Source organism: Heterocephalus glaber, unplaced genomic scaffold (assembly GCF_053883595.1).
Source record: "Heterocephalus glaber isolate CG9 unplaced genomic scaffold, H.glaber_assembly_v1.0 deba00001481, whole genome shotgun sequence".
Taxonomy (NCBI): Eukaryota; Metazoa; Chordata; class Mammalia; order Rodentia; family Bathyergidae; genus Heterocephalus; species Heterocephalus glaber.
The window spans coordinates 25,921,030-25,940,125 of record NW_028258317.1 but is presented as its reverse complement, the minus strand read 5'-3'; positions in this window follow the sequence as shown (position 1 = coordinate 25,940,125).

Below are 19,096 nucleotides of genomic sequence, written 5' to 3'. Positions count from 1 at the left end.
CTAGACCTAATTGACAGATTCAGTAGAGTAGCTGGATATAAGGTCAACACTCAAAAAACAATAGCCTTCTTATATGCAAATAGACAAATTGAGAGAGAAATTTGGGAAATAAATCCTTTTATAATAGCATCTAAAAAAATGAAATATCTAGGAATCAACCTAACAAAGGAAGCAAAAGATCTCTACACTGAAAACTACATCATGCTGAAGAAGGAGATCGAAAAGGATATAAGAGAATGGAAAGATATCCCTTGTTCCTGGGTAGGAAGAATTAATATAGTGAAAATGGCCATACTTCCAAAACTACTATATAGATTTAATGCAATGCCAATTGAAATTCCAACAATATACTTCACAGAATTAGAGAAAACAATCCAAAAATTCATTTGGAAGCAGAAAAGTCCTAGAACAGCAAAAGCAATTCTGGGCAACAGAGACATGGCTGAGGGTATCAAATCCCCAACTTGAAACTATACTACAAAGCTACTGTGATAAAAATAGCATGGTACTGGCAAAGAAACAGACCCAGGGATCAGTGGAATAGATTAGAAGATGCAGAAACAACTCTAGACATACTCAGCTACCTCATCTTTGACAAAGGAGCCAATTGCCCTCATTGGAGAAAAGATAGCCTGTTCAATAAATGGTGTTGGCAAAACTGGATTTCAACCTGCCAAAGATTAAAACTAGACCCATACCTATCACCATGCACTAAACTAAGATCAAAGTGGATTAAAGATATAAATATTAAGACAGAAACACTAAACTTGCTAGAAGATAAGTTAGGTAGAACTCTTGAAGATATTGGCATAGGAAAAGACTTTATGAACAAAACTTCAGTAGCACAGGAACTAGCAGAAAGAATAAATAACTGATATTTCATCTTATTAAAAAGCTTCTGCACTGCAAGAGAAACCACCAACAGAGCTAACAGACAACCTACTATGTGGAAAAAAAATTTTAGCAGCTGTAACTCAGACAAAGGGCTACTATCTAGAATATATAAAGAACTGAAAAACATCAGACCCCCCAAATTCAAAGACCCAATTCAAAAATGGGCATCTGAAATGAACAGACATTTCTCAGACAAAGAAGTAAAAGCAGCAAACAAATATATGAAAAAATGTTCAACATCACTGGTCATTTGAGAGATGCAGATGAAAACAACCCTGAGATTCCACCTTACCCCAGAAAGAATGGCTGCTATCAAGAACTGAACCAATAACAAATGCTGTCAGGGTTGTGGGGAGAAAGGAACCCTTGTCCATTGTTGGTGGGAGTGCAGATTGGTGCAACCACTGTGGAAGTCAGTATGGAAATACCTCTAAGAACTAGGACTAGAGGTCCCATATGACCCAGCTATTCCCCTGCTGAGTATCATCCCCAAAGAATTAAAAGAATCATACCATAGTGATATATGTGCACCTATGTTTATAGCGGCACAGTTTGTAATAGGTAAAACTTGGAAATAGCCCAAGTCACCATCAACTGGAAACTGGATAAAGAAGATGTGGTTTTTTTTATAAAATGGAGTACTGCGCAGCCATAAAGAATGAGAAACTAGAGTTGTTTATTAGCTAAATGGATGCATATTGAGGCCATACTCTTAAGTGAAATAAATAGGACACACGTGTAAATACCGAATAGTATCTCTAGTGTGAGAAACTGAAAGTGTAAATAAGGATGAAAATGATTAAAACGAATAATTGATAATTTGAAATAGGAAAAGGTCCAAAGGTGGAGGGGTGGCAGGAGGGGAAGGGGAAAGGGAAGAAAGGAAAGGAAAAATTATAAGAAAGATAAAAAAGATGGAAACAAAGTCTATGTAAATAGGGAAGGGTGGTGGGGGTGAAGGGCGCATAGGTAATGGGGAAAAAAATAAGAACTAAGATACATCATGTTCAGGCTCAAACAGCCAATGATAAATGTAAATGTATGGCATACCTAAAATGTACCAATTAATATATAATTAAAAAATAAATAAATAAAATAAAATAAACACAGAGACAAATACTTGAGAGAAACTGAGTCTTGGACTGATCTAAGCCACTCTGGGCAGCAAAGACATAGAACTCCCAGGATGTCCAGTGTTTATTCATTACAAGTGTGGGAAGCGGGGAAGCTGGTCAGGCCTTGGGACACCTGCTGATAACAAGTATCAAGCAGGCAGGACTGTAGAATGAGGGTACAAGCATACCTGTGCTGAAGAGAACAAACTGTTAATTCAGAGGGGAGAATTTAGCTGGAGTCACTTGACCTTGACTGGGAGTGAACTTGGCCAAGCTCTGCTACTTCCAATGTGACACAGCCGAATTATGGAGGGGCAAGAAGCTTGTGCCACTATAGCCTGCTGATACTGGGCAGAGGAGTCTGCTATACCCACCCACATTACAAGTACTTCAGGGCAAAAAAAAAAAGCTGTGGTAAATCTTATTAAAATAGAAATGTGATTTTGATATAGCAAGTTATAAGTTATCAACTCTTTGGTTGTAATTTTTTGCATTAGGTGAGCAGGTCTAATTCATAAGACAGTTCCCTAGGAATATCCCGAAAGAATAAACCTAAGGCAGGTAATTTTTGTTATGAAATGATACAAGGTAGAAGAGCCATACTACTGTACATGTCTAAAGACAAACAGGGGATCTCTGGCAGAGAAAAAATTTTAGACTCTTAGATTTAGAATGCTTCATTTAGAAATAAAAAGGAAAGAATTTATTAAAGCATTGTAGCCAAGGTTATAGTTCTGCCCAAGATCAATCTGACTTAAGCAAAAATCTAGGCTCAATTATAATCTTACATATTTGATACAGAGAAAAATATGCCCCTATCTTTTAATGTGGAGTAAGAATACACACTTCTGACTTTGAGTATGATGAGGCAGTTTGTCACAGCCAAATACCCTAATGAGGGCAAGTAGAAAAGCCAGATAATTCACAGACAATTATATTAAACCACAAAATTTAAAAAATAACAATGGGGGGAATAAAATATTTTACATCAGAGGATCCTTCAGAAATGAGCTGAAGGCACCATTTGTTAATTCTGGACACAGCCTAAAGGTTTGGAACCCAGAACTTCCACTACTCAGGAGCCACTGCAGGGGTCAAAGAAGCCAGCAAAAATTTGATGGTTGAGCAGGTCTAGAGTGGCAAAATCAGAAACCTGAAGTATCTCAAACATACTTCCAGTCTCCCCTTCAACATCTTGGTCAAGTGATGGAGCTACTACAACTTGTCACCAAGAAGCAAGGCTGGAAATCTTTAAAACACAGAACAGAAATTTTTGGGGTGGTTGGTCCTGAGGAAGCAAAGACCTGTCTGGCTGTCAATCAATGGACATGAAGCTAGCAACAATCAGAGGTAGAAAGAGTCCTGCAAACCCACAATCCAATTTCCACATTGCTCAGTCACTAATTGGGTTAAGGTGATCACCTGTCTAGCAAAAGAAAGTATAAATCATCTCTGGTGGTAGAAAATAGCATCTGGAGCCTCTACAGATTTTTGTCATGTCCAACATGCAATCAAAAGTTACTATACATGTGAATAGACAGGATCATTTGAATAATAGCACTGAGAAATAAAAATAAGCGGCAGAAGCAGACTACAGATGACCCAGATAGAAAAGTTAGCAACCAAGGACTTTAAAATAACTATGATTCATTTGTTTTAGAAGCAGTTGGAAAGATGAGTGGAAAATATGAAAAGACAAAGAATTTCAAAATAAAATTACAAATTTTAAACATCCAAGTAGACATTCTCAAACTGAAAAATATAATCTTCATAATTAAAAATTCAGAGAATGTGTTTAATTGCATAAGAACAAAAACAGAAGACAAAAGTCATGAACAGATAGGCTAACAGGAAATAGGTAACTGAAGCTGAGAGAGAAAAAATTTTAAAATATACCATAAAATATTAATAGTATCACTGAAGTCCTAACAGAAGAAAGTTCGAACACAAGAATAAAGTGACATATGAACAGATAATGGCCCAAAATGTTGTAAAACTGATCAAAGACTCAACCACATTCAAGAACCTCAGTAGAGATTAAAAAGTTATTTTTAAATGCCATCTAGCCATATCATAGACAAACTGCTAAAACACAGAAGCAGATATATAGTACAGCCAGAGAGAGAGAGAGGAACAAAACCCTCTGTTACTATCAAAGAACCAACTATTCTGCACACAGACTTCTCAAAAGAAATGATGTAAGCAAAAAGGGAAATCAACATGTTTATAATAGTGAAAAAAAATTACTGAGCATCTAGAATACAGTGCCCAGAAAAATTATCTTTCAAAATTGATATTAAGTAGGCATATTTTCAAAGAAATAAAAACTGAGAGAATTCATCACTAGTAAACTTCAATACAATAAATATTAGAAGGCATTTCTCATCTGGAAAGAAAATATTCCCAAATAGAAACATAGAAATGAAGAGGAATTAAGAGAATGAAAAAGTTAAACATATGTATCAGTACAGATTAATATCCAACATATAAAGCATTAGTATTGATTTTTAATTTAAAATATAAATGGGATTAAAAGGGTTGAAAAACAAATAGAATTAGAAGGTTTTAAGGTTTTGGTGTCATCAGAGCATTAAAAAAGTAATATCGTGTATTATACTGTAATAAATAAAGAATTTCTTCTGTAATCTCCTGGATAACCACTTTAAAGCCAACTATATTAGTAATTAGAGAAAATGAAAATAAATTACATATTCAAAATAAAACTAAGATTATCATTTTGAATTTTTAAAATATTCTGCTTAAAGAAACACGGTTCATACATAAGGACACAGAAAGGTTGAAAAAAAAAGGTATGGAAAAATATCATGAAAATATTAGTCAGATAATATAGATATACCAGTATCAGACAAAGTACATCGAAAGGCAAAAAGCATTACCAAAGATGTTTTCTAAAAGACAAATGAGTCAGTCACAAAAAATAGCATAGTCTAAATTAGTACATACAGCATTTCAAAATACATGCTCAAAATTGTCAAAACTCTTGAAAAACAAACAAATCCAAATATACTCACAGACCATAAACTGCTTCTCTAAATAAGTAATGAAATGCAAGCAAAATTTCATAAAATAGTTGGAGAGCCAAGTTTTGATAAAATAGCCCTAAAAAGTGGAACATAGCATAAGAAGGGTAGCACATGTAATTATAATCCTAATGCATTTTCCTCATTATAGTATTTTTATGATTTTCACACATGCCTTTCCTTTTAGCTATCCTTGGAGAGGTCACATAAAATGAATGCATCCCACCTCTTTCATAATAGCCTTTGAAATATTTAAACAGAGCTAGTTTTGTCCCCTGGTTTTATCTCCATTGTCAGGTTTACCCATCCTGACTCATTAACACAATTATGAGCATCCTTTCCATTCTGGTAAACAATCTGCATTTGTCTACACCTCACCTGAAGTGCATTTTTTCTAATATGACCCAAAACTCCCAACATTTCTCAGACTAGTGCTGAGTAGAACAAGAGTCTAGGCCTTCCCTCTGGGTAGTAGAAGTTTAATGGTATTGACTGAAACTGAGTGTACTATGAAGGAAGTACCCTAACATCTATATTTTTTCTTATGAAATTATACTTCCTCTACTCTAATTTCATTACAATGTTTTTAGACCTCAGAACAAGATTCTAGGTTTACCTCAGTTATTTTTAATAGGGATGGACTCATTGTTCATGAATACCCAACTCATATTTGAAAAAAAATGTGAATGCTCCCAGATGTCTATTATATAATATGATCATATCATCTGCTTATACATAAAGTAGAAAACGAGTAGAAATTATCTGTTAGAGAAAAAAAGCATGCACCATTGGAGAAAATTAGGGAGGCAATATATTATTTATGTTCCTTTTCTTTTTTTCTTCATTTTTCAAAGAAATATCAATTCTCTGCTTAGGTTTTACCTATATAGAGAAAGTTTGGTCACGAAATTTAATGACTAATGAAGCTATCACTAGAATTGTTTCTTGATCAGCCAATGTGCACTCAGCTGTGGTAGAGCAATGCACCAGGCATTGTAGCCCACCTTGCTTTGCTTTCGCTGAGTACACAATTCAAGTTTCTCATCCATTCTTTATACCTAGTCCTTTATATTGCTTTTGTTTTGTATTCCTTTCTGTCACATTACATTTTTCAACTTTACTAATAAAATGTTGAAGAAAACATAGACTACTACACATGTATCCATTAGTTGTACCATTTTATTAATAGCATTTAACTTTGGCTGTTAAACTATTAACATGTAATAGAAAGCTGCAACATTGCATTAGCAAGGTAAATGTATTCTAGTGAATAATAACAAACTGTTCACAATTTGCTAGGAGCTCAATTTAGCTCAAATTATATTATTAACAATATGCCTGGTTTACTCACATGAAATTTAAAAAACCACTCTTAAGGATTAACATAAAATACCTTATGCTGTTTTTGTACACAATAACTCAAAGATAGAATGGGTGATATAGACTACCAAAATTAACAGTGATGCCAGTAACTTCAGAATAACTCCACTGTATGAACCTTACAAAATGTATGCTTATCTCTTTTATCAATATGTCCCATTTTGTACTTGGGTTGTATTTATAAGTGGTGAAGTAAAATATGTCATATTGGTGTTGTTTAGAGATAGATGGTGATTTATATGCTTAATGGTTCTACTCATAAAATTAACAGTTTGATGGTATCATTATAAGTAATTGAAGCAATAGTCTTAAAATGAGAAGGAGCTCTGACAAAGTCTTTTACTCTGTACAGAAATCCTCTCTACAGCATTGCTATATAACAACAATAAGAATTGCTAACACCTGCTGTGTCCTCATATCCATGAGAATCTATGAGGTAGGTGCTGAGACACAGAACTGTAATTTCTCCATGATCTCCCAGCCAGTGAGTGACAGAGGCAATCTAATGTCAGATTTCCTTTTCTAGGCCACAGCATATGTCAGTCTTTCAGTATCTGTGGTTAGGCAGCCTGTGCTTACGCAACCACGAAGAGGGGACACTCATTTTCTCTGTAAACCACCCACAGTATTTTTTAACATTTCCAGTTCAAGAAGATTTTAAATTGAGTTTATTGGTACATTTAGGGTATACAATATGATGACATTCATCACTGGGAATTTGTACCTTTACATAATATATCTTGGTTCTTATTTTTTCCCCCATTCCTCTGCCCTCCCTTCAACCCCTCCATACCTCCCTATTCACAAAGACTTTATTTCCATTTTTTTCCTTTTCTCATATTTACAACTGATATTGATATCTTCTGGTGCTGGCTCAATCCCTTGGAATAGCACAGAATAAGTCAACTGCCTCTGTGTGACATACCTTCACATATATGAAGAGAACTATGACATTACCCCCAAACCTCCTTCTTTCAAAACAAACACTTGTAAGTTCTTTCATTCCTTTTTTATGAAATAGTTCCTAGTTTTAACATATTCTAATTGCTTTCTCCAATTACATTTGTTTGTCAATAACCATTTTAAGTTGTGGCACCAAAACTAGAGAACGGTGTTTCAGAGAGGCGAGCCTCAGACATTGTGCTAAGAATCTACCTCCTCTGTCATTTTCTCCCCTAGACCAGAGACCCTTTGCCTCTCTGATGAAATATTACTTCTGAATCTTAGTAAGAAACCAGTAAGTCCATAAAACACATACTAATGAACATATGAATGTATTCCTTATAAGCTGTTTTAATTGCAGGACATAATGATGATAAATTGAGAGGCTCCATTTACAGCCCATGTACTTAAAGACCAGTGTTTAGTGGTAAGCCACTTTCCTAACGAGTGAGCTGGTCAGCTGCATAGCTCTCCCATGTTGATGAATGTTATCTTAGATCTGGGGACCCAACAAGTTCAAGCCTAATCATGCACACATCCTCACAGACAACTCTAGTACAGAACACAGCAGGAACCAAGTCATTACCATCTTATCTTGACCTTGAAATCAAGAAAATCCTCTAGATCACTCTTCCAAGTTTGTGATTGAATAGTTTTATTTTTAACTTACTATAAATTATGGACTACACATCTACCTTTAACAAATTCTTCATCTTTTTTTTTTAGTTGTCACCACTGAGCCTTTGCTTGGTCATCCAGGCTAATGTCCAGGAAGCTCCCTCTCAGGGCAGTGCTCTCCTCAGATTTCATAATGTGACCATTTTTATTTTCCAGACTTCACAAGAAAGGGGAAGCAGAACCAACCTCATGGTCTTGGGATGCCACCACAGCATCCAGTGAATTTACCAGAACATAAAGCAGCACAGTAAAGGACACAAGAAAGGCAACAGTATCGGATCTAAAGACCACCCGCAAAGTCAGCATGCCACACACTATTAGGCCACTGTGGACACTAACACACATTCCACTGGAAGGTTCGTTATGTTGCTGATTAAGGGAATAATAATAATAGTCCACATTATTAAGTATTTACTTTGGTCCAGGCCATTTATGTGAGCTACTTCTTTTCATCCTAGCAACACACCTCTAAAGTAGAAATTATTATATTATTCCTATTTTACAAAAAGAAGAAATTAAACTACTTACCCAGGTTCCCACAGACAAAGAAATGTCAGAATTCATATCCAACAGTCTGTCTCCACAGGCTGTACTCTGATATACTTCCAGGCTATTATTCTGCCCTCTAATAGAAGAGGCAATTTCTAGTCCCTAAATTTTTGCTTAAAACTTTATTGCAGCCATAATTTTGTTCTGACTTATTTTAAAATTAAATTAAATTTAATTGACACACTAAAAGCACTTAAATTGTACATACTTATGAATACTATGTGATGCTTCAATCCATGTATATATTGTATAATATTTAAGACCGGTTAAACATATCTACCTCCCCAAACATTTATCATTTCTTTATGGGGAAGACATTGAAAATCCTCTCTTCTAGCTTTTGAGATATGCAGTACATTGTTGTTATTGATGGTCATCCCAATGTAGAATAGCACACCAGAACTTTCTCCTACTTAACTATAACTCGGTACCCACTGATTAAGCTTTCCCCATCTCTCCCTCTCTCCTACTCACCACATCCTCTGTGAAAACACTACTCACTGTCTATGAGATCTACTATTTTAGGTTCCACATATGCATACTTGTCTTTCTCTTCATGGCTATTGCACTTAACATAATGATCTCATTTCAACTACAGTCTACCATATCTTGAGCATTTTCTTTAACTCCATGACCTGTTGAACCCATTAACATTTTGAGTCTCAGGATATTACTTTATTCTTTTTCTTTAGTTTTGAAAATAACCTTATTCTTTAAAAGTTAATGTGTGCATTACCCAAAATAAAAACACAAGAAGCAAAGAACAAAGTCATTTGAAGTCATAAGCAGCTTAGTTGGATGTGTCCTTCTAGGTCTCATGTGTACAGATACAACATGCCATTTTATGTGACTGAGATTTTACAGTATTTCTTCATCTTAAGCTTACTACTCTGCAATTTTTCTTTATTGAAGTCCGACTTTTGCTTGTCAATGTGCTGAGCATATCCCAATTTCTCAGCATTTGCTAAGAGCTTGGGTAGCATTCCTAAATGTGAAAAGTGTTCTGATATGTTAACAAAGATACTAATTGCACATTCAATGGGGGAACAAAATATCTAAACAAAATTGCTGTCAAATAATTATGGAAGTATATACATCTGATCTCTACTTAGAAAGGGAGAACCTAACTCACAAACGTAAACATATATTATTACAGTTAATTCGTATACAGAAATCAAATGATCAGGAAAATGGCAGGTGTCTCTTAAGGAAACCATCCTTTGAAACAGCCTATTATGATTTAAAGTGCGCCACAAGTTTCACAAAAGCAAAGAACAAAACTGATTAACTAAATTCTGTAATAGGTTTATAGATGTGGTGACACAGCTTCAATTCAATCTCCTTAACCATCAAACAAATAAACAAAAAAGATTATACAGGAAACTTTGCCCACCAAACACTTTCGGATGTAACTGTCCAAACCCAGACTGCCCAACTCTCTCACTAGTTATGGCTGGTTCCTCTATACTTCAGGGACTTTCTTGTTGAGACAAATATTCCCTGATCACCAAAACTTCTGTTCTTCAGCCTGAAACTCATGAGATTATTGGCAGCCAGAGAATTATTCAGAGCCTCGAATGGCTGCCCAATGAGCCCCAGGCTCTTGTGGTGTGGTTTCAAGAGAGAGAGAGCTGCAAGCCAGGACAAGAGCCCAGCAGGTCTTACACTCGGTTGCAGAAGAGCAACCCTGGCTCCCCGCGACTGCTCCTAGAGAAATAGAAAAGTGCTAACCACATCTATTTTCCTTAGTAATATATTAATGTGGATATATCCAGAGATGTATGCATAGAAAAAGGAGATGGATGTAGAAGCAACAAGGAAAAGACGTGGTATCAGTCAACCTTCAGCTTTTTCCCTAAGTCATAGCAGAGAGAAAAAGCAGACCCCTCCATGAATAAACCATATAAATCATAAACTTGCCCTCTTCCTCAGCTTCAGGGTGGCAGCCCTGTCCAGTGTTGAGATGGTCTCTGCCAGTGGAGGGGGCTATTTGATGTCATCTACTCTTTCTTCTAATCCTAATTTGCTGGAATGGTCCCACTTGATAGTAGACATACTTCTTTATCAACCAGCTACCTCTAAAAAAATTGTTATCAAATAATTATGGGAGTGTATACATCTGGTTTCTACTTAAAAAGGGAGAACCTAACTCACAAACATAAACACATATGATTACAGTCACTGCATATGGCTGAGTTGTACCTACAACTAAGAAAGAGGAAAGGTAAACTTCTACCACCTCATTTCATCAGTAAACATTTTATTCATAACATTTTCATCAACATGACTGCCTAATGGGAAAGGAATCAAATAATCAAAATTGTTCATATTTATACTAACATTTTCAAAGTGCCAAACCTGTTGCTAAGTGTTTTTTACTCATTACCTCAGTTGATCCTCATAATCACTGTATGGTAAACTCTATAGTAAGCTTCTTTTGGCAAATTTAAAAATGAGTCTTGAGGATGAGAAGAACTTTAAGGTCACAGTAACTGAATGAAGGGTCTAGAATTTGAACTACATCTTACTAATGACAGAGCTGTACAACTTGATGTAAAAGCACCCTCAATTTCCTACTTGATGTGCTAAATGCTTAGGTAATTCAAGTGCAAATTGAATAGGCTTTCAAATGATAACTTTTAAGTTTTTTTTCTTATAAATAGCACAGAAACCATAGAAGGTATAAAAGTGCTTCCAGGGCTACATTTTCATAAATATTCTGCTTTGGCAATTTCTCAAACTTATCTTATTTTGATGATATAATACACTCTGTTTATTATCTACAAAGAGGAAAAATAGCTAGAAAAACATTTTTGACCCCCCACCAAAAAGCAAATATGACCACTTTTCCAAACCAGAAACCTTGGTCTTAACTTTGAATACTGATTTGGAAACAAGTTTTTAAAAGAATTAGCTCAAAGCAGCAGGTTTGTAGCTCATATGACATGAGATGATCGATGACCACATTAGCTGTTAATCTAAGGCATAAAACATGCATGAGGCATTAGCATGGAAATCTCTAACACATTCCCACCCCAGGTGGCGCTGTGTTTCTAATCTGTTGTCCCATCTAATAGGAATAAACTTAAATAGCTTATTTAGAGGTTCATTTACAAAGTTAATAATTAGAGTGATTTACTCAAAAGGCAAGGGAGGAGGAAAGAGGAAGGGAGACAACTGACTAGGGGTTGATATTGGGGAAAAAATAAAAGTTATCTTGCAAAAACCCAACTCAACTTCTTGGTATGTCTTTGTCCATAATTTTGTCTTGACGGCTATCTTTTGCTCTAATGGTTGGGAATCAGTGTTAGAAAAAATGTGACCTTTAGAAGATGAGTCTTGATTAGGAATTAACAAGTATATCCTGTTCTTACAGGACCCTGCACAAGTTGTTTGATTTTCCAAATAAGGTTTCTATGCCTTGATCATTGCAGTGATAGTGCCTGCTTTGGAAGGAATTAAATGATAACAAAAGCAAAGTGGTAAATACAGCACCTAATACATGAGTGTTATTCAATTACAATGGATTCACCTCTTAGAGAATTCACCAGAAAGTGCAAGATACAAACAGGCGACTTCTTTCTGGTTCTGCAATGACCAGGGATGATCTAGTCACAGATTTTGACAGTACTTCCTGCACTTATTTCCAATGCTGGATGGGAGAAGAGTTGGATGAGTTTAACTTAATGTTATATAGAATTTTGGACCGGTGAGGTCCAATTAACTAGAAGCAAATAGATATGTGATGTGTCAACCTTCTCTCAGGTTTCTCCCTTGCACATGCATGTGTGCACCAATTAAATTATTGATCATTTAAGTGATCCTCACCCCCATTTCCATAAACAATCACCCAGACTCTCTATCAAGCCCATTCATGTCCCAACAGATATTGTGGTTGGTCTTTCCGCACAGGAAGACCTTAAGAAAGAGGCCCATGGCACCCCTGGAAGCAGGCTGAGGGCTTCTTAGACTGGGAATTCCAGGGTACAAAGTACACAAAGTATTTTCTAGAATTGAAGGAGGCAGACTCCCAGAGGCCAAGAGGGTTCCTGTAGCTCTGACAGCACACAATACTATGAAGAAGGGCAGATCAGAGCCCTCTAAAGCACAGAGCCCAAGGTGAGATCACTCTTCCCCGCAGTGAGATGTACTGTCACAGTTCATTTACCTCCTCATTGTCCCGGTGCCATTTTGAAGCACAAGGTGTCAAAGCACTCATTGTAGGAGACCTCAATGCTACCCATAAGTTGGCTGCAGGACAGGCACTGCTTCTGCAATGTGAAGTGTGGACATCATTATTAGCCCTTTGAGCTGCATGTTGTACATTAAATCAATCATGATAATGAGCAAATTCCACCTTCTAAACAATTGCTAGATGGGAAAATAATCAAGATACAGGAATAGCTAATTAAACCTCAATTTGCTTCACAGAAACCTATGGAGACTTTTAAATATGTTATCTACTACAGAGATTTTGTTTTCATAGAAATACTTATTCTAAGATATTTTCATGCCTGTTCTTATCATATAAAAGCACAGTCTGTCCCATATGTATAAGCCCTGGCAACCTCAGCACCACCTAAAGGTTTCCCAGACCTCAGAGAGACTTTGTACACTTGAATCTGGCTTCAATATTCATTTCTTAGAGGATTATGAATAGAAGGTTCAAGCTACTACCTACAGTTTGTCATTGACTCTGGTTGTTTCACTCAGAGGAAGGAACCTGTAGGAAAGGACTTCACAAAACCCATCCCAACCTGTTTGAGACTCTGCAGAAAGCCAGGACCTCCATTTAGGAACACATAGCCGCACTTTTGGTAATTACCACATCCCTCTGTGAGCCAGTCCTTTCCTAGTTCCTCTCTCCCATTCACTCATCACCTCTTTCTACATCTCAGAGCTTTCTACCTTTGAGGATCTTGAACCACATTGAAACCACCTGGAGAATTTTAACAATGCGCTATAAAGAATCTAATTTAATGACTACAACCTGGGCATGAGATTTGTTTACGGCTCCTCTAGTAGCTCTAATATCCAGCCAGGTTTGAGGATCAATTGTCCACCATAGCAGCCTCAACTACTTGCTCTTCACTAGACATATCCAGTAGTCTCACACTGTATACATACCCTTCCCTTCTGCTGCAAATTCCCTTCTCCTACCTGACAAACTGCTTCTCTTCCTGTAACACAATCAAGTAAATCCCTACCCTAGGAAGTGAGATCCTATTCAACAGACCATATAATTTATCATCTAAACCAACACATGGTTGAATGTAAAAGAAAACACCAGTAATAACCCTGCTAGGTGACAGGCATCACCTAAGACTCTCTCAAGCAAGCTGAGATATAAGATCAGCCTAATTATACCTTCTCATATACTAATCAGTAATTGTGTACTAGCTTGTCTATCTCCACCCTACACTTGAAAGCCATTAAGGCAGAGATGGTAATTATTCATCACTCTAACTCCAGCAACCAGTGCAGATTAGATGTGGAATAGATGTTTCTAGAAGAAGCCCTCTGTTTCATAATATGGTTAAATTCATGGACTCTGTAACAAAAGAGCAAAGGTTCAGATTGAAGCTCTTCCATTTATCAGCTGTGGAACTGGACAATCTGTGTGCTTGAATGATTTTATCTCTGAAATGATGATGACTATGACATGTACTTAACTGGGTTGTTTAAAGGTTCAAATGAGTTTATATATATATAAAACACCTAGAGTAGTAGCTGAACACTGTATGTGCTATTTTTCCCATATACAATGGATAAGCCAATTGGAAAAGCTCCAAGCAGCATTTTTTTCTCTAGAGTTCCTTCAAGTAATTATGCCATAGTGAATGCTCACAATAATAATAGCCAACTTTTGCTGATGACTCAACATGTACTGGGCATTGCCATTTGCTTTTGCATGATCTTACTGATGATTCACTGAAACTATATCAGATAAATATATGATCATTCCTCAAAGGCCCAAGTATTAATGGATTAGTTACTAACATGCAGCACTACTTGGAGGTGGTGGAACATTTAAGAAGTGGAGCTAGGTAGAAAGAAATTAGGTCATCACTAGGGCTGTACCTTTCAAAATGATGCTGGGACCTAGCCCTTCTATTTCTCTCTCTTGGCTTCCTGACCCCCATGAGGTGAGCAGCTTTGTTCTGCATGCATTTGCAACCATGATGTTCTGCCTCACCACAGGTCCAAAGCAATGGGACTGGCCATGGACTAAAACCCATAAAACTATGAGCCAAAATAAATCTTTCCACCTTACAAGTTGATTATCTTCTGTATTTTGTCAAGCAACAGAAATAACATGCCCACATGTACAGATAAAGAAACTGAGGCTCCAGAATGAGGCCGATTTCCTCAGTCACTGTATTTTATCTTTCTATAAGGAACACAACTTCAATCTGCTCTCCCTGAGTGTTTCTTATGATTCCTTTGAGAAATGAAAGAACTTCTCTGAAGTCCCCACTATTACACAATGTTCCTAATCTTTGAGGAAATGGAGAGTGAAAAGGCAATGGCGGTGAAATTTGTGCTTTGGGGGTAGCATTTGTTCACTGCTTTTTAAAGTGCTTAGCAATTCATGAAACTGTGTTATCAGGAAGGTAATAGATACGAAGCAGTATTTGATGTACTCTGAGGACACCCAACATTATAAAATCTTTCTCTTACCTCCAAGGAGTTAAAAATCCACCTGACAGTATAAAGAAGATATTAAATAGCCTATTATATGGTCCTTAAATATGCCCAAAACCTAAAAATTCTCAAAATATTTCCTATGTGAAAATGTATGTACTCAGATGCACATAAACATGCACACATAAACACAAAACCGCGTGCCAAAGCACAGTCTCATCCTACTTCATATTCATATGTGATCTCAAAATTAAGTTATTCTTCCTTTTTGTTTTGTTTTGTTTTTTACTTCTAGTGCAGACTTCCCTCAGTCTCTGCCAGAAGTAGGAACAAGCTGATGAAGGGAAATGAAGAATATATAGGGAAGATAAAATGATTCTTCTTTTGATCCTAAACTAAGCTTTTAAAATGCACCTGCCCAAAAGAGAGATCTGGACAGCATCTGTTTCTCTAGTTTCATTCATCTTAGCACTAAGCAAGAAAAACGTGCAACAAAAAAGTCATAGGCATCTGCAGGACATATCATTTAAAATTGATTATATTATCTATGCACGTATAAATCCATACTACATATGCATATAAAAATATACAACAAGCCAGGCATGATGGGACGTGCTTCTTGGGAGACTGAGAGGGAGTTTCACAAGTTCAAGGGCAGCCTGAGCCACTTAGCAAGACTCTGTCTCAAAATTTAAAAATAAATAAAAATAAAAGTGTGGGAATGTAGCCCGGGGATAAAGTGCTTGCCTAGCATACACAAAACCCTGTGTTTAATCTCCAGTACTCCCAAAAAGAGAAATACAATATATAACTTAACCTTCCCTTTATCCACAGGGCCAATGAAATAATCGATGAAGAGGTACTAGAACTAAATGGCTAAGTGCACAAGCTCTAGAGTTAGGCTGCCTGGAATTTAGTTCTGGCTCCTCAACCTAACCCTGTAGGAGCACTTGTCCTGGGTTACATGATGCAACTCATGTGAAGTTCCTAGCATGCTGGCTGGCATGTCATGAGTAGTCAATACTAACCTCAAAACTAATATGCCTGTATAAGAAATGGTTTCAAAATGAAAAGGACACATTTTGAAAGCATTAAAGTGATTAGATGGGGCTGGCTAGACTTTCTGATGCCAGCTATAAATTCACTAGCATAATGAACTTCTTTTGAAAAGGACCATCTATTCCTTAAAACAGAGAACCATTTGTCATGTTATTCTCCATATACTCCTGTCACTTTGAGTTGCCTCATCTATATAACTGAAACTTTCAAAAATACCCCTGAATCTAATCATTCCTGGAGCATGAAAAAAAGTACGTTGTTTATAAAATGTAGGATCCGAGCATACAGACTTGCTGAACACTGATATAGCCCCTGGTTTGGTAAAATGAGTGTGACTCCCAAGAACTTTAGCAATACTGATTAATCCCCAAAATGCAACAAAGTAGCAATTATTTCTCAAATCTTCTATCTTTTCCCTTGGATTATCTATCACCTAACTCTCTCTCCCATCCTTCTCTGCTATCTCATTTATACCTTATTCCTGGGGAATAGTTTTTAGAGAACTTTTGCCAAGATTCTGAATTGCTTGTATTAATGCATACACAAGTTAACAAAGGACATGTCCAAAACCCAAGTGTTAAAGCAGTCATTCTAGAGCTTGTACTATTTGGAACTAGATTATAAATGGTAAAAGTTTTAGATGGAAAAAAGCTTAGTGATAAGACTCAAGAAATATTTTAAATCATCAGAAATGTTTGTTTGAAAGCTTTGTGTTTTGCACTTGTAAAATACGTATCTTTCGATGAAGAAAAGCACATGATTGAGATAATATAAAGAAACATTTCCATATCTGACTTGTTTTTCTATCCTGGAAAAAAGAAACTTATTCTTCCATTGTGTCGATCCACCCACTTAGATGTATGATTGAGAGGGTAGGAAGTGCAGGTCTTCAGGAACAAGAAAATGTTTTTTTTTAAAAAGTCCTACAATCTAAAAGAATTATCTTTCAAGTTGTGATTAAGTTTAAAAATAAAACCATCAATGACTTTTGTTCTACAGTTGAAACCAGAGGTCTACTTACCCTCACTGTCTTTATTTTGGCTTCAAATAAAATCTTGCAGATCTTAGAGTTTCTTTTCTGGCTTAGGTTTATTAGACCCTGATATGATTCCTCCAGGACTGAAGATCCTCACTCTAAACTGTTCGCCAAGGGTTATAGATTGAAGTGGCTCTCAGGGGAATTTCTTTCTGCCCAGTTAGTTTTGTTACTGCTGCCTCTGAAGTCAGAGATTATTGAGATAAAACTGATTAGAAGACCCAGTCCTCTCTAACTTCCAGCACCAACTAGGTCAGAAAGCAGAAATCAGAGGGCTTGAAGCTCTTTCTGCTTTTTTGTTATTAAAAGACTTACTTTAGTAAATGAAAGCCTTTTTTTTACTCAGTACATTTTCAAAACACAATGCCTTGAAGCATCTTTTCTTTCTTTTTCTTTCACCGCACAACCCTCAGAGCACAAATTCATGATCAAATTCTGGATTAAACTGAGCTACCTCATTTACTGACTCAACTTCAAAGTGATTTCATACAGATTTTTCATGGTGTACCATGGCAACTAAGCAGTTTAACAAGAGAATTAACAAAAAGTGAAGAAGCATCTAACAAGGACAAAGAAAAATAACAACACTCTTGCTCTTTCCTGAACTTCAAATTTTATGATGCCTATAAATTTAGAAAACCAGTTCAATCTTAGATTTCTTTCCTAGCTTAATAATGCAGCATTATATATGATTAGTCCAGAAATTGTTTTGGCAGTACTGGGGATGAATTCAGGACCTTCACACTGAACTACATCTCCATTCCTTCTTTTATTAATTTTTTTTTTTTAATTTTGAGAGAAGGTTTTGCTAAATCACTAAACTGCCCAGGCTGGACTTGAGCTTGCAATCCTCCTGCCTCAGCATCTCAGAGTGCTGGGTTTGCAGGTGTGCACCACTATGCAAGGCCAAAATTTTTATTATAGTCTCATTATTTTCTAATAACAAAAATACCAAAGTTTGTATAAGCAGCACCCACATTTGAGTGGAGCATAATCTAAAAACCGTACATTCATTGACTGAAGCTCAGAACACATTTTCCTTGGAAATAGCAGCTACTGACTTCTAAGACCATTTTAAGCACACAAATAGTACATCTATTTGGCACAAACCCCATCTCTAACCTCCCTATGAGGAAGCTAAAATCCAGTTTTTAAACATCTTACTGACCAAAGTCATCTTCTAAGACAGGTTTTGTTTAAAATTTCTTTTTATACATTAGCTAAAATCTATTCACACTGAGCCACAATCTGCTCCACCTTCCACCTGGCAGTTCATGTTGTCACAGCCAGGGAGCCATCCTGCTCTTTGTCCTCACTTCCCCATGATAAACATGTCCAATTCCTTGAATTCTTCCTCCTAATGTGGCTCCCAACCCCCTGACCCCTGAATATGCTCCATTTCATTTTAGTGTCATTTGTGCGATATGATGTGCACAGCTGCAGGGGACGATACTTCTGTGCCCAGGCACAGTAGGTACCTGATTATCCATGGCCTGGACGGTGTGCTTTGATTTTGTTCTGCTGAATGCTAAGCCATTGAAAGATATAAACAGCTGTCTTTGGAACTTATTTGTGTTAGAAAAGACGGTCATTGTTTATGATGTGTGGCAGTGTGCCTAATGTGGGAAACTATTTTTTTTGAAAAAAGCAGAAAAGGTGAAAACTAAAATTATCATCCACTTTTATATCTAGAAATGGAACCAGTAAATGACTTCTGAGTAAATTTTTATATTTTTTGGAAGAATTATTTGGATGGT